Here is a 13,630-nt window from a genome sequence, read left to right on the forward strand (position 1 = left end):
TGCAATTTGTCTTACAAATTCCTGCCGCAGTTTAACATGCTGTCCCACATTACGAAATGCCAAACTGTAAGATACAGTGTATGAGTTTCATACTTTTTAAAAAAATTTTCATACTTGACGCTCTATCACAATGTTAATGCATAACACATTAACATTGAAAATAATGATTTCACACTGGTTTGCTAAAAAGTATTTCCTCTAAGAATGTGAGTAAAACTGATTATCCAGAATGTTGGGTTGACTTGATCCAGGGGTTTCTGCTCCTTTTACTGCACATTCCTCCCCGGCCTCATCCCCACCACTACCCAGGGGCGTGCGGGATAGTTAATGGGGACGTTGTTCGTCGGGTGTGCTGGCTGGTTAGCTCAATCTCGCCTTGAGTATTTACTCAGAGGCCTGAGATTTTACCCTTTTTATGCAGTTTTTACCTTTAATGTGGCAATCCTCTTTAAAAACGTCTATAAGGAGCACCAAAGTCAAGTCACAATTAGGATTATTGTCAAAGGTAATTTCCCCAGAACTGGCAGCCAGGGGGGGAAAAATAAAAGCATAGAAGGACCCTCAGAAAGGGGTTCTGGAAGTGAGCTACTTTATCTTTTCATAAACTGTGTGGAGATTAGAACTTCATGCAAAATAAGAAAGTAAATCTAAAAAATAATAGGATATAGTTAAATCGATATCGATATTTAGAGTGAAAATGCTTTATGGAAGGCAGTAAAATCTTTTAGGATCCTGGGGGAAAATATGGGTGTAAGAATGGAATAAATTACTACAGTTTAATCACTTAGTAAATAACTAAAATACTGTTGCTGGATTTATGGTGTCAGAGAGCAGCCTCCTATTAAATAGAGAACATGTCAGTGATTCAGTGGAGCTAGATTTTAGAGAAATCGTGCAGGGGCCACGGCTGTCTTTCCAGCTTACCTTTAGTATTTCTCTTCATTATTCTTCCCTGCATGTGGGTCCATTTTAAACTGTCCTGTGTCAGTAAAACCATAAATTCTTATTTAAAGGGAGTCCATTGGATTCTGAAACATCCATTTAAGAGCCTTCCTTACCTGTGCCACTCACACTGCTGATCATTTTCATCGAGACCGTTTATGACTCCAGTTTCCTGTTCTCCATTACAACCAGGGTCGGCCGTTTGGCTTCAACCCCATGGCTGTGTTTGGCTCCAGAGTGTTTGGAGGTGACTGCTAGAGTCATAGTTTTGTGCAAGGAGGCAAAAATATTGGATCTGCAGATACTTAACATTTTCTGGCTTCCACTAGCATTATGATGATAAAGCACTGATGGGAAGAAATAAAGAAACTGGGGTAATAATAGGGCCTTTTATCAAAATTATGTGTTTGGAGGGGCCCCTGGGTGGCTCAGTTGGTTGAGCCTCAGACTCTTAATTTTGGCTCAGGTCATGATCTCAGGGCCATGAGATGGAGCCCCAGGGCAGGCTCTGTGCTCAGCGGGGAGTCTGTTTGGGATTCTTTTTCCCTCTCCCTCTGCCTATTTTCTCCGCATGCTCTCTCTCTCTAAAATAAGTAAATCGTTTTTTTAAAAAAAGAAACCACCGTAAAAAATAATAATAATAAAATAAAATAATTAAAAAAAGAAACCAAAAAAACTACGTATTTGGTAAAGCCAGACATTGCCTCCAACAACAGAAAAAGGCAACATGTTTCCTTTATCCCTCTCACAGAAGTACTTTGCCAGTGACTCTCTTTCCTGAGCAGTTCTGTAATTTTGAAAACTTTTTCTTAACCCTCTTGTCAAAATTCATGTCTCCTTGGCCCCATTCTTAAAATTAATTGACTAGAAAATAGCGACAGATTAAGTCTCACCGAATGGTAAGTAATGAAATAATGAAATTTTAATTATGCTTTTATATTACACATATCTGATCAGGCTTCTATAGCAAAATAGCAAAAAAACAAGGAACTGCAAAGTGTTAACACAATGTACAGAGACGATATATTCAATCATAACGTAGCTGCTTTCCCATACCCATTTTAAAATCATTTTTCTCATTTTCAGTCAACTGTACATTTGTCTTACATACGATACTTCTTTTTTGGCAACTGACTTTATATCACATTGAACCACAAGAGAGTAACGGAATTTGAGTGCACCAGTTGGCAGTGCAACCCAGAGAAAGAGGAGCTACAGGAGACAGAAGTTAAGAGATTTACTGCAAAAATCAATCAATCAATCAATCAATCGATAATTGGCTGATGTCATTGTGGGGCCTGGCTAGGAAGGTTCCAAATCCTGGGGCGGGCAACCAGGAAGGGCAGGCTGGCACCCCCAGCACAGGCTGTGGCTGCTCCTCCCAGAGACAAAATTTCTTCATCCAAGAAGGTTCAGCCTCCTTCTTAAGGCCTTTCAGGTGACCGAATGAGACTCCCCTGTGGTAATAGTCTCTCTGGCTTAAAATCAAGTGATTATGGGCTTTACTCACATAGACCATGTATCTTCACAGCAACACCTCTGTGACTATTGGGCGGAATCACGCGGTGCCGTAACCTAGCCAAGTCCACACATCAGAGGACCTCGACATGGACCATTTTGTCTAAAGAAAAGACAACTAAAAGAGGTTTGGTCTAATACAGTAGCCAAGTGCAGTTTCCAAGGTTCTTCCTGGATCTATATGGCTTTCCTGTTGGAGGACTTGAGGAAATTTCCCTGAAATTGCCTTGAACTCATCAGCGGGAAGACAGCTGATACCTCCTTAGATATTCTTCAAGCCCCCTGAATCATACTGGAATGTTGTTATTATTCCACATGAAAACCTTTTATTATTTGAAGACCTGCTTTTAGTTCTTCTTTTCTTCTAGAAATGGGCCAGCTTCATTAATTGGGCTTCCATTATTCTCTACTTCATTCACAACAAAATAATGAAACAGTGTCTGTTAAATGCTTCACACAAAGCTCGGTGCCTTTGTACTATGGCATTTCTCTGTACCCATCAGTAGGAGTGCGACAATGAACAAAGCAATAGTTCCAATTATTTTCTAATCGTGAACCAACCAGGTACCATATGCTGTTCACATACACTGAGGGACCTGGGACTTTTTATTTTTTTCTTTTTAAATAAACACTGGGATGACTGATTTTAAGCAAGAGAGACTATTCTTTATTTTTATTTTATTTTTTTTTGAGAGACTATTCTTTTTAAATAAACCCTGTACTCACAGAAAGAAATTGCAAACTAAATTCTTGATCCAACTTCTGAGAATTGGCCTTCCCTGCAGCAGGACGGCTCCCTACTTCTTCTCCAGGGAGGGTGGGAGGTTGCCGTCTGTACTGTCCCCCGAAACTTTGAAGACCTTGCTGTGGGCTCTCTGGATTAAATAAGCCAAGGTACCAGTTCAGCTAAGGAGACCTTGGTAACAACGTCAGTCCGGTCAGTGGAAAGTAGCAGTTTTAAGCTTCAAACTCTTAAAAACAGGTGTTAGGAAAATGCCACCCCTGTCGTCGATGGGCTGCCGGGCGAGGGCCTTGCCTCGTACACCTGACACAGTCGCGTTTCCAGCATCACTGTGGTGGCGAAATCAGCAGACGGTAAATTTGCATTACTTTCGGCAAAGGACACGGTACATCCTCAGGTTTTTCTTCCCTATTTCTTTGGGTCTCTTAGTGACCCTTGCTAATTGCATAAAACGGAGTTAGATGAACATAAAAATTAGTTTTTTAATGATGCTGAACCACAGACCAAAGGATTTACCAACAAATCCTCTTTGCTTTTCTGTCTCAACTTGCAGCAGAGCCTTTCCTGCTGTCATCTTGGCTGCTGTCTAGGCTCCTTGCCACTGCCCCTTCCCTCTTCCTGGGGCTGCCGCTGCTAATTTAGCGTGAAGATACAACCCTGATGAATTAGTGTGTCCAATCAGACATCTTTACGCTGTATAAACTAGGTTACCATTTATTAATCAGTCCATTACTCCGATCAAAGGTGCTGAGGCTGCCGCCCTTACTGCCACTGCCCCTGAGCCAGCAAAGTCCTGGCCAGGGCTCCGTGGAACCTTGGGACATCGGTTCATGGAGGTCTTTAGCCAGAAACTCTCTGCCGTGAAACATCAGATGGCAATGGCTATTATATCTTACTCGTCTCCTTTTAACATAATGTCTTGCTTTAAATTTTTATTGCCATTTACCTGATTGGGAATCATTTTTGGAGTCAAAGATGCTCTTGGTGAAATTTCATGATAAATACAGAGAAAATACACCCGTAGTTGATAAATTCCATAACATAGATGAAGCGAGTCAACGTAAAACCTTCATTGATTTAACAATATTTATAGACTGCATCTAAGATTATTTTCTTGTGATCGACAGAACCCTTCCATGCAATCTGGTATTTTCATTTTCAGCATTCAGGGAGTGTTCAAGTGTTTGACATGCAATTAACCGTACAGAAGAGCAGGGAACAGCATCCAGAGTGAAGAAAGGGGGTAATGGTGAACAGAAATAGAAGCTCATTTGTTTTCAAGCTGGAAAGTGGAAAAAGGAAAACACACCATTCACACCTGGGTGTGTAAGTCAATATCTATTACATACCATTAAAAGTGCTAGAAGCCCCTGTTATAGGACTGGTGCGAATGCAGGAGGTAACTGGTCTACTGCTTTCTGCGTTGTCCTAACATGTACGGTGCAGCACCTAGTATCCGGGGCAGGTGAAACTTGGGTACCAGGGGGGGCATTCTTTTTTTTTTTTAATTTTAATTTTTTTTCCAGGGGGCCTTCTCAACAGGATTTTACCATATATGTTTTGAGTCGACTGATAAAATACAATTTCATATCATCCAATCAACATTTCTGCTACTGAAAGGGTAATTTCTGCCATGGGGAACGTGTTCCCAGAATCTACTTCCGGCCTGGTATTTAGGGACCAGAGATCGAGTTGGGCTCGTGCTACAGGTAACTCTAATTTACAGGTAGCTAGATAAAAGTGAAAGTAATGGCGCTCATTTGGGACACCTACTGCTAAAGGTTGGGGGCCTCCGCCAGGAAGAGGAACTTCCAAGCTGCTTGTCTGGTTTTATTAAAAAATAGTTGTCAAACCCCCGAAGGACATCTTTCCTTCCTTTTGTCAAAATGAGGCTGGATTCTTTCGTGATCAGCGCTCTACTTGTGTCTCTGGAGTTGGCTGTTGTTTAATTATGTATCACCTAAATATTATCTTGACAGCATAAATAATATATAGGCAATCGGTCTGGGATGTTTGTAAAGCCTGGAAAGACAATATTGATTAGCATTTCCTAGACATGACGGAGTCTGCATGGTTCAGGGCTAGGGAACAGAGCACCCGTTTTATTACTTGATGAATTCCAGAAGAGGAATTGGCTTCCTTCTCTCTGCTTTCTTGCTGGACTCCAGTATATGTATGTACGTGCGTGTGGGTCTGTGTGTGTGTGTGTGTGTGTGTGTATCACTATATATATATATCTTGATTATAAACAGGTACGTTTATTGAAAAAACTTAGAAAACATGAAAAGTCACATGAAGAAATTAAGACCACCCATAGGAAAATAAATAAATAAATAAAACTACCCATAGACTTACTACCCAAATTCAAACATTTTATATCTATTGCATCCATTCATTCATTCATCAAATATTTACTAAGCCAACATATTGTGTGCAGGCAGTCTTCTAGGTGCTGGGAATATATTAGTGGCCAAAACGGACCAAAAAAAAAAAAAAAAAGCCCTATCCTCTCAGAAATTAAATTTTAATGAGGGGAGTCAATATCCAAATAACTAAGTAAACCTTGCAGTTGTTGACTGCTTTCCACCTGGGCATTTCCACCCAGCTCTGTGGGAGAATGGACTTTAAGGACCCCATCCAGCAGCTCTTTGGTCGTCTGCATTCCGGTTGGCTTCAGAATGTGTACTCTACGGGCCTCCCCTTGAGAAATAAAGTTGGTCCCGTGCAGCCAAGGAATGATCTCAGGAAAAGTTCTGTTCTCCGTTCAGAACTCCACTATACATGTTTTATGCACAGTATGTTTATATATATACGTCATATCACGGGAGGCACCGGCAAGAGGTCAGGAAATGGAAGGCCAGAGAGGCCCTGGGTCCGCAGGGGCTTTGCCCCGTTGTGCAGCCACAGCTCCTGTCCAGTAGCCCTCTTCTGCGGTCACTACTTTCTCTCCAGGTTCTGATAACTACACTCTCCTCGTGTCCCCTCATTTCCAGGGATGGCATTGTCCCTACCCCAATTGTTGCCCATCTTGGGATATTTCGCAGTATCTTGCTGATTTTCCTTCATGCTGCTTACACCCTTGCAAATACTCCCTGCACTATCCCCCTTCCCCCCCCCACCCCCCGCAGTGACTATACTCCGTGTGCCGTCTGTTTCTTTCTAGGACCTTGACAGGTACACCTAGTATGCTGCAGAGTTATAAATACTAAGGAGGAAAAATAAACAAGGGAATGGGGACTCAAGTACTTGAGAAGAGCTTGGGATTTTAAGTGTAGAGTGCAGGGAAGGCTTCCATGAGAAAGTGAGTTTTTTTTTTTAATATTTAATTTATTTATTCATGAGAGACACACACAGAAACAGGCAGAGATACAGGCAGAGGGAGAAGCAGGCTCCAGGCAGGGAGCCCGATGCGGGACTCAATCCCGGGTCTCCAGGGTCATGCCCTGGGCTGAAGGCGGCGCTAAGCTGCTGAGCCACCTGGGATGCCCAAGAAAGTGAGTTTTGAGTGAGATCTGTAAGAAAAGAGTGAGCACCTTCTACAGACGCACAGAGACAGAGAGAAGGTGGGGAGGGGGAAATTGCTAGGAACGTACATCTTAACATATTGCAAGAATAGGATCGTCTTGTTGCCCACGGCGCTCTGCATCTTAACCCTGGGAGCAGTTCCCCGCGCCGTCGAATATGCTTTTATTATTCAACTGGAATGCGTATATGGAACTTCGTTTTAAAGTTACAGCATACTTGGTTTAATAGATCCCCTGCTTTTAGACAATTGGTTGATTTTACAACTCCATTACCATAAATGAACCTTGTTGACAGTGCTTACTTTCGGAAAGCATCTACACTGATTTCTGGGGCCTACTGGGTCATCTTTCAGGAATCACTGCTCTGCGCTCTCATAGAATGGCAGGATGGGCTCCGTTCTGGGAGCCGTTAGTGTCCGTCTCTGGGAGAGCTCCATCACGGGTGCGCAAGAGCAATTCTGCAAATGGGTGTGGGGTGTGTAGTTACCGTATGGAGCAACAAGAAGCAACATCTGGAATAAGGGAAAAGATCACAAAGGGAGCGATAGTTCTTTTTTCCCCCCAAAACGGGAAGCTTGTGTAGTGAAGTGGAAGCGCAGCATCCATCACCGCGGTCCTTCTCCACCGGAGGAGACCTCTTATCCACGCAGTCCCTCTCCCCTCCCTCAAGCTGATCCAGGAATGAAGAAGCCCTGGAAGTGCCAAATAGGTTGTTTCATTGGTTAAGCTTCCCTTTTTGGATGAGCTCAGGATGGTGTCGGCATGCACGCTCGCTCATCTGATGGAGGTTGAGGACGGAGCGAGGGGGTGGTGGGGGGTCCTGCTGGCCATATCTGGAGTCTTTAGTGAGAGATGAGACGAACTGAAAGAGGCCTGGGGGTGCGTTTAGTTGAGCATCTGACTCTCGGTTTTGGCTCAGGTCCTGCTACCAGGGTCGTGGGATTGAACCGCACGTCGGGCTCCAGGCTCCGTGTTTAGCTTGGAGTCTGCGTAAGGCTCTCCCTCCCTCCGCCCTCCCCCACACCTGCCACTCTCTCCCTTTCTCTCTCCAAGAAATTGAGAAATCTTTTTTTTTTTTAAAGATGAGAATGACACTTTGATTGGCTCTATCACGCATCACTCTAGCTTTGGTGTGCTGCTCCCTGTTCTCAGAGGACATGGGTCATGTACACACTTAGGTTCTTATAAAAGCCTAGTTGTGTCGAGACCCTGAATCTTTTGCGTCTAATTTTGTCCCTGCATAAATTTTACTCTGCACTGACCTATTTCCGAAAAATAAAATAATAGTTTAAAACAGTAACTCTTTGCACATATTTTATCAATATTCATTGAAATTCTGAGTATACTTTACATCCTTTAAATTTTTTCTTACCCCCCCCCCCCATCTCTCTCAGCCAAGATCCTTCTTCCTATGAGATTATGCAGAAAGAAACCCGGAAAGTTATTTAGAAGTCAACCCAGAGTGAAAAGACAAACTCTGGCACTTGTTCTGGCTTTTAAAAAGTTCTCTTTTTCTCTTGTCTTTTTTCATATCTCAATCCCACCTCCTGAGACTCCAAATGCCAACATAAATATCAACACAAGTCACTAAGTTTCTCAGGCACCGACACAGAATGAATCAACAATGGCAGCCCCGCTCGACTCCGACTGAAGACACCTTCGCTGCGAAGCCAAAGTTTGGATCAGAGGCTCTTCTCTCTCCGGGGAGCTTTGTTGTCTCTTTCCAACCGTGCAGAGGGTTACAGTGACAGCTCTGGGGTGTGGGACACGGGGAGAGTTGGTATAATCAAAGAAATCCCATATTCTCACAAGTGGTATCTTTGCAAATATTATGACTGTCTATTCACAAGGGAAGAAACTGGGGCATGAGAAGCCCAGGACCACACGGCTCTTAAGTGTGGGATCAAACCACAGAGCTGAGCATGACCGAGCCTTCGCCGTGATGGCCAGCACGGCGGCGTTCCCTGTCGTGCTATGATGACTCCAGAGAAGATTGGAGAATTAAGCTCATCTTACACGTTACATCAGAGATCCAGGAGGCATGTGTTAGGACTCTCGATTGATCGTGAGAAGACTCCAGAATGTTTCCAACTCAGTATCTCTAGGTCTGGCTGTTGTACACCATAAAACTGTAGGGAAAAAAAAAAAAAAACTCCACCTTTCTGAATGCACAGTTTATGTTAGTCGTGACATTGGATGTTTTACGCTCTTCATGTGATTTTAGAGCAGGTCTCCAGGGGCTAAAGTAACGGACACATTCTCTCCTTGCACTAAATTATTAAAATACTTTTAGTTTCCTGATTATCCCAATTCCTTCTTTGCTGTTAGACCTTTTCACATGCTTTTCTCTTTTTGAACCAACCTCCGTGCTCCTGGTTGCTTCTCCATAGCCCTCTTCTCTGCATTTATGTTGGTACATTCTGCTTGACTAATCCCTGCTCATCTCTCACTCCTCACTTCACGTTACCATATTGAAGTGGGACAGATATTTCTCCGTGGCGATCCCATCGCTCCACACGTTTTACCCGTGGTAGCGTGTATCATTTGCTGATGCGCAGTTCTCTGCATTTTTCTGTATACCCCAGATGATGAGACAGGTCGGGATATTGTATGTCATGGGTACTATCGTATCCCTTGAACCTAACAACAGATGCTCAACACATCCTTTTAGAATGAATGCATAGGTGGGATCGTGACTGGGTGATCAGACTACGTAGATTAATCCCTCTAGTGGTTAAGAAAGTTCACGTTAAACCCTTTGCACTTAGAACCACTACGTTCAGGTCACTCAGTGCTTGAAATATTTACTTGATACAGTCAAATAGTCATCCTGGAAAAAGCTTTAGATCCCTGTCTATATTACCAATAACCACTTCGGCCATTTCTGAATTTAGAATGTTCCCCATTGGAAGAACTCTACCCAGAATTTGGTTCAGATGTCAGGACCAATGACACACATACACCATAGTCCAAGAGAGTATGAAAATGCTTATTACTCACAAAATGAGGCTTTCTGGGGAGGCCAAGGTGGATCTTGAGAAAGTTCAAAGTGGCTTGAGGTATTTTACGGCATTTGGGGTGGGAGGCCTGGAGTAAAGGCTCCTGTGTATGGCCTGGGGCTGCTGTGGTTTGAACTTCCAGAGTCAAATGAGGGGGTGCCCAGGCTTTCTTATCAGCCTGCCCAGATATGGGGCAGAATGGAAAGAGGAAGGCTTGATTAAATATTGTCAGCAAATGCCAAAAAACGGAGTCAGACTCAACCTTGCATAATCTCATCCCCCTGAGTGCGGGTGGGATTTGTGACTTATTTATAACCAAAATAATATGACAAATAGAATGAAAAGTAATGGATGACCTCCTTTAAAATCATTCCTGTGATTATACTATGTCGAAGCCATTTTAGCACGTTGCATCTAGAGGCTTGATGAGTAAGGGGCCAGACTGGAGAAGTCCACGTGGCAAGGAGTTGTTGGTGGCCTCTGGGAGCCACAGGTAGCCCCTGCGGTCTGATGGTGTCCTCCAGCCCGCAGCCAACAAGGAGGCAGTTCCTGAATCCTGGGTCACAAGGAAACCGTTTCTGCCAGCATCCTCAGTGGGCGTACACATGGATCCTTCCTCAGTCAAGCCTTCGGATAAGAACATAGCCCAAAGTGTGCTTGATCACAGTCTTCAGACGCTGAGCAGAGGACCTAGCTAAGTCATGCCCACACTTATGACCCATAAAAACTGTGAGTCAGTCAATGTATATGTAGTTCCAAGTTGCAATATTTGTGATCACTTGTCGTGCTGCAATAGAAAATTAATATACATTCCAACCAAATAATCTGTCACACACTTTCTCCAGAATTGTGTTTTCAGCTAATGTCATACCACCACCAATCCTTGCTCGCTGGTTTACAAAACCACTCAGTTATTCTGCTACTCTGGTGATTTGTTACATTAGGGACCTTTTTAGGTTTCTCCAAGTCTTCAAGGCGGACCCAAGGATCATACAGCCAGGAAAATGGTACCTTAATAATGCGTCGTAATTGCTGAGAGCTCTTCATAGTCATTGCTTCCTGGAGTATCTGTCATGGGTTATTCCATTTAACCTGTACAATAAAACATGGGTGACATCTCTTCCCCCCATTCCACAGACAAGGATATGGGGATTCACAGTTAGGGAACTTGTGAAAAATAACCCAGCTAGTCAACTTCATATCTGGAATTCAAGCCTAGACTTGTGCCTAGGATGCACACTGTTTCTTTCCCAAGAGAGAGTTTTGGCCACTGGTATCTCCTGGTGACGTTGCAGTTTAAAACACATCTTAAAATTTTGCTTTCGGAACCAGCGATCTTTGTCATAAGTTTAGGCTTCCCACATTTAAATAAGCCAGTGCCGTGACTAAAACTCCAAAAATCAAAAGCATGGACTTTTATTTTCTCGAAACAAGGTAAGATTTGTCTTCCCCATGATATACCAGGCCTTCCGAGTTTTTGCTTTGGAGAAATCTGCGTGTGTCCATCTGCTTGCTTTTTACCCAGTGATCTATTCTCATGACTTTAGGATATAGCATGTCCTGCTCAAAGAAAAATGCGAAGCAGAAACAAATGAGCAAAAAACAACAATTTTTTTTACAAGAACTATTAAAGGAAATCGGCTGGAACCAGAAAAATCTGGGGGCAAATTAATTTTTTCCAAGGGAAGCCTACTACTAAGTTATGCCTGGGCTGGAGATGTATTTGTTAAGTAGCATTAATGCAAGAAGATAATCTAGATTTCCTTTTGAGTCTCTGGGAAGCAGTACGTCTCTTTGTTTATCCCTCGTATAATTTATTTCGGCCTTAATTGTATTAGGTAAGGGGTGGAGAACTTAAAAATAAAAAGGTTTCAATAATTCTGGGAACGTGCATTTATTACTGTGATAAAAGAGCCAACTCTCGCAGTCTCTATTTGCTGCCTTGTTTCAGTGCTTCTCATCGCCAATAAATCAGAGGCTGGGATCTGGTCCCTTGGCGGAGATCAGCGCCTGAGATGGATGCTGTAGGTGGCTTAATAAAGCTTTCAGCCTAGGGCTTCCAGTTTCGATCACAATCTGGAATGTCTGTCTTCCTGTGACCTGTTGCCCCCCTTCTGGCCTTGGCCTGACTTCTGCCTCGGACTCCAGAAGAATATATAGGTTTTTCCTAGTAGAGGTGGACACGAAGCACATAGACGAAGGCCATGATTCCCACGCCAGGAAAGATCGTCCCGGCAGTAGAAGGCCAGTTGGGCAGCTACTTCCTGGGATTGCCTTCCCTTTGTTGGCGCGGTCACTCCTTCCACCTGCCCACCCCCAGCCCGCCACGTAGGGTTCTCCAGCTTGTTACCCGTGGGTGTGTAGACAGCCCCAAGGTCCTGTGAGTTTTGCAGCCCAGCTTCCCTCACCGCGGGCCCCAGTTTCCTGAATGCCTGGATGATGCAGTCTGGCTCCCGTGTTTGGAAAGAAGGAGGGGAGCAGGGCGAACCGGGGCGTCTGGGTCTAGTGTTCTCGTGCGGGGTCAGGCCAGAGCTGGGGCTTTTCCTGCAAGTGCCCCTGTGCTTGACGGTTTCCCCTTTCCTGCCTCGCATCTCCCAGCCTGTCCTTTGCACATACGACGCGGGCCTCTCGACAGACGTGTGACATGAGGAGTCCAGTCTCATCATAAAATAGTAGCTGAGGAGCTGCCTCCCGGTCAGAACATCCTGGATTCCTATCACCCTTTTCACTGACGTGTGAACTTGGGCAACTCGCTTCGCTTCTCTAAGCGTTGGCTTCTTCTTCTGTAGAGACAGAAGCCAACATCGGCCCTGCCTTTTAAAACTGCAGGGGCTCGATGTGAAGGTGAGCGTCGCTTTGGACTGGAGAGCACTAGAGCCAGGAGCATCACCTTTGTGTCTGGATTTGATGTGTGACTTTCGCAAGTAAGCAGCCGTGTGGTCTTGCACAGGTGTTCGCCCTCCGTGCCACGTCTGCTCTGTGAGCCGGGGGGTGAGGTGCCTGGAGGGGCAAAGCTGCTCTGTGAGTTCTGCTCTGGGAGCAGCGTGGCGGGGTGTGCGGCGCGGGCTCGCTCCTGGTGAACGGCCGCCGTGCCCGCCTCCTTCGTGACTTCACTGCTTCACGCAGCTGCTTGGACTCTCACATAACCTACGGTGGTCACTTTTTCCCCAGCCACTTGCTCACAGGAGCGTATCTCTGTGTGCGTGTGAGTCTGTGTGTGTGCATGTGTGTGTATGTATGTCTCTGTGTGCGTGTGTGTGTGCACGTGTGTGTCTGGGTCTGTGTGTCGTGTGCATGTGTGTGTGTCTGGGCCTAGGTCTGTTCATGTGTGTGCGTGTGTCTGTGTACATATGTGTGTCTCTGCATGCATGCATGTGTGTGCGCATGTGTTTATGTGTGTGCATGTGTGTGTATGCAGGTGTGCATGTGTGCCTGTGTCTGCGTTGTATGCCTGTGTGTTTATGTGTCTGCGTGTGTCTGTGTGGGTCTGGGTGTGTCTGCATGTGCGTAGGTGTGCATGTGTGTATATGTGTGCGTGTCTGTGTGCACGTGCATATGTGTGTGCATGTGTGTGTGCGTGTCTGTATGCATGTGTCTGTGTGTGGGTGTATGCGTTTGTGTGTGCATGCGTGTGTGCATGCGAGTGTGTGTGTCTGTATGCATGTGTCTCTGTGTGCATGTGTGTGCATGTGTGTGTCTGTCCGTGTGCATATATGTGTGTGCGTGTGCCTGTCTGCGTGTGCGCGTGTACGTGTCTGTGCGTGCATGTGCGGGTGTGCCTGTGTTTATGTCTCTGCGCGGGTGTGTGTGTGAGTCTATGTGTGTGTGCACGCGTGTGTATATGTGTGTGTGTGTCTGCATGTGCGTGTGTGCCTGTGTTTATGTGTCTGTGCCTGTGTGTCTGC

The 13,630-nt window shown here is 44.8% G+C and overlaps 1 long non-coding RNA gene across 2 annotated transcripts in view; it reads left to right on the forward strand.

Annotated features, from left to right (window-relative positions):
* LOC112663508 (uncharacterized) overlaps positions 1-11,544 on the forward strand; it is a 75,529-nt gene extending 63,985 nt beyond the window's left edge. The window contains exons 3-5 of one of the 2 annotated variants that reach the window (XR_003139301.3): positions 4,365-4,528; positions 4,729-4,911; positions 8,279-11,544. This is a non-coding gene — a long non-coding RNA (uncharacterized LOC112663508). The remainder of the gene's footprint in view (positions 1-4,364; positions 4,529-4,728; positions 4,912-8,278) is intronic. The other variant, XR_003139302.3, reaches the window with a different exon arrangement.
* The last annotated feature ends 2,086 nt before the right edge of the window (positions 11,545-13,630 follow it).

The sequence above is a fragment of the Canis lupus genome, chromosome 18, assembly GCF_003254725.2.
Source record: "Canis lupus dingo isolate Sandy chromosome 18, ASM325472v2, whole genome shotgun sequence".
NCBI classification, from domain to species: domain Eukaryota; kingdom Metazoa; phylum Chordata; class Mammalia; order Carnivora; family Canidae; genus Canis; species Canis lupus.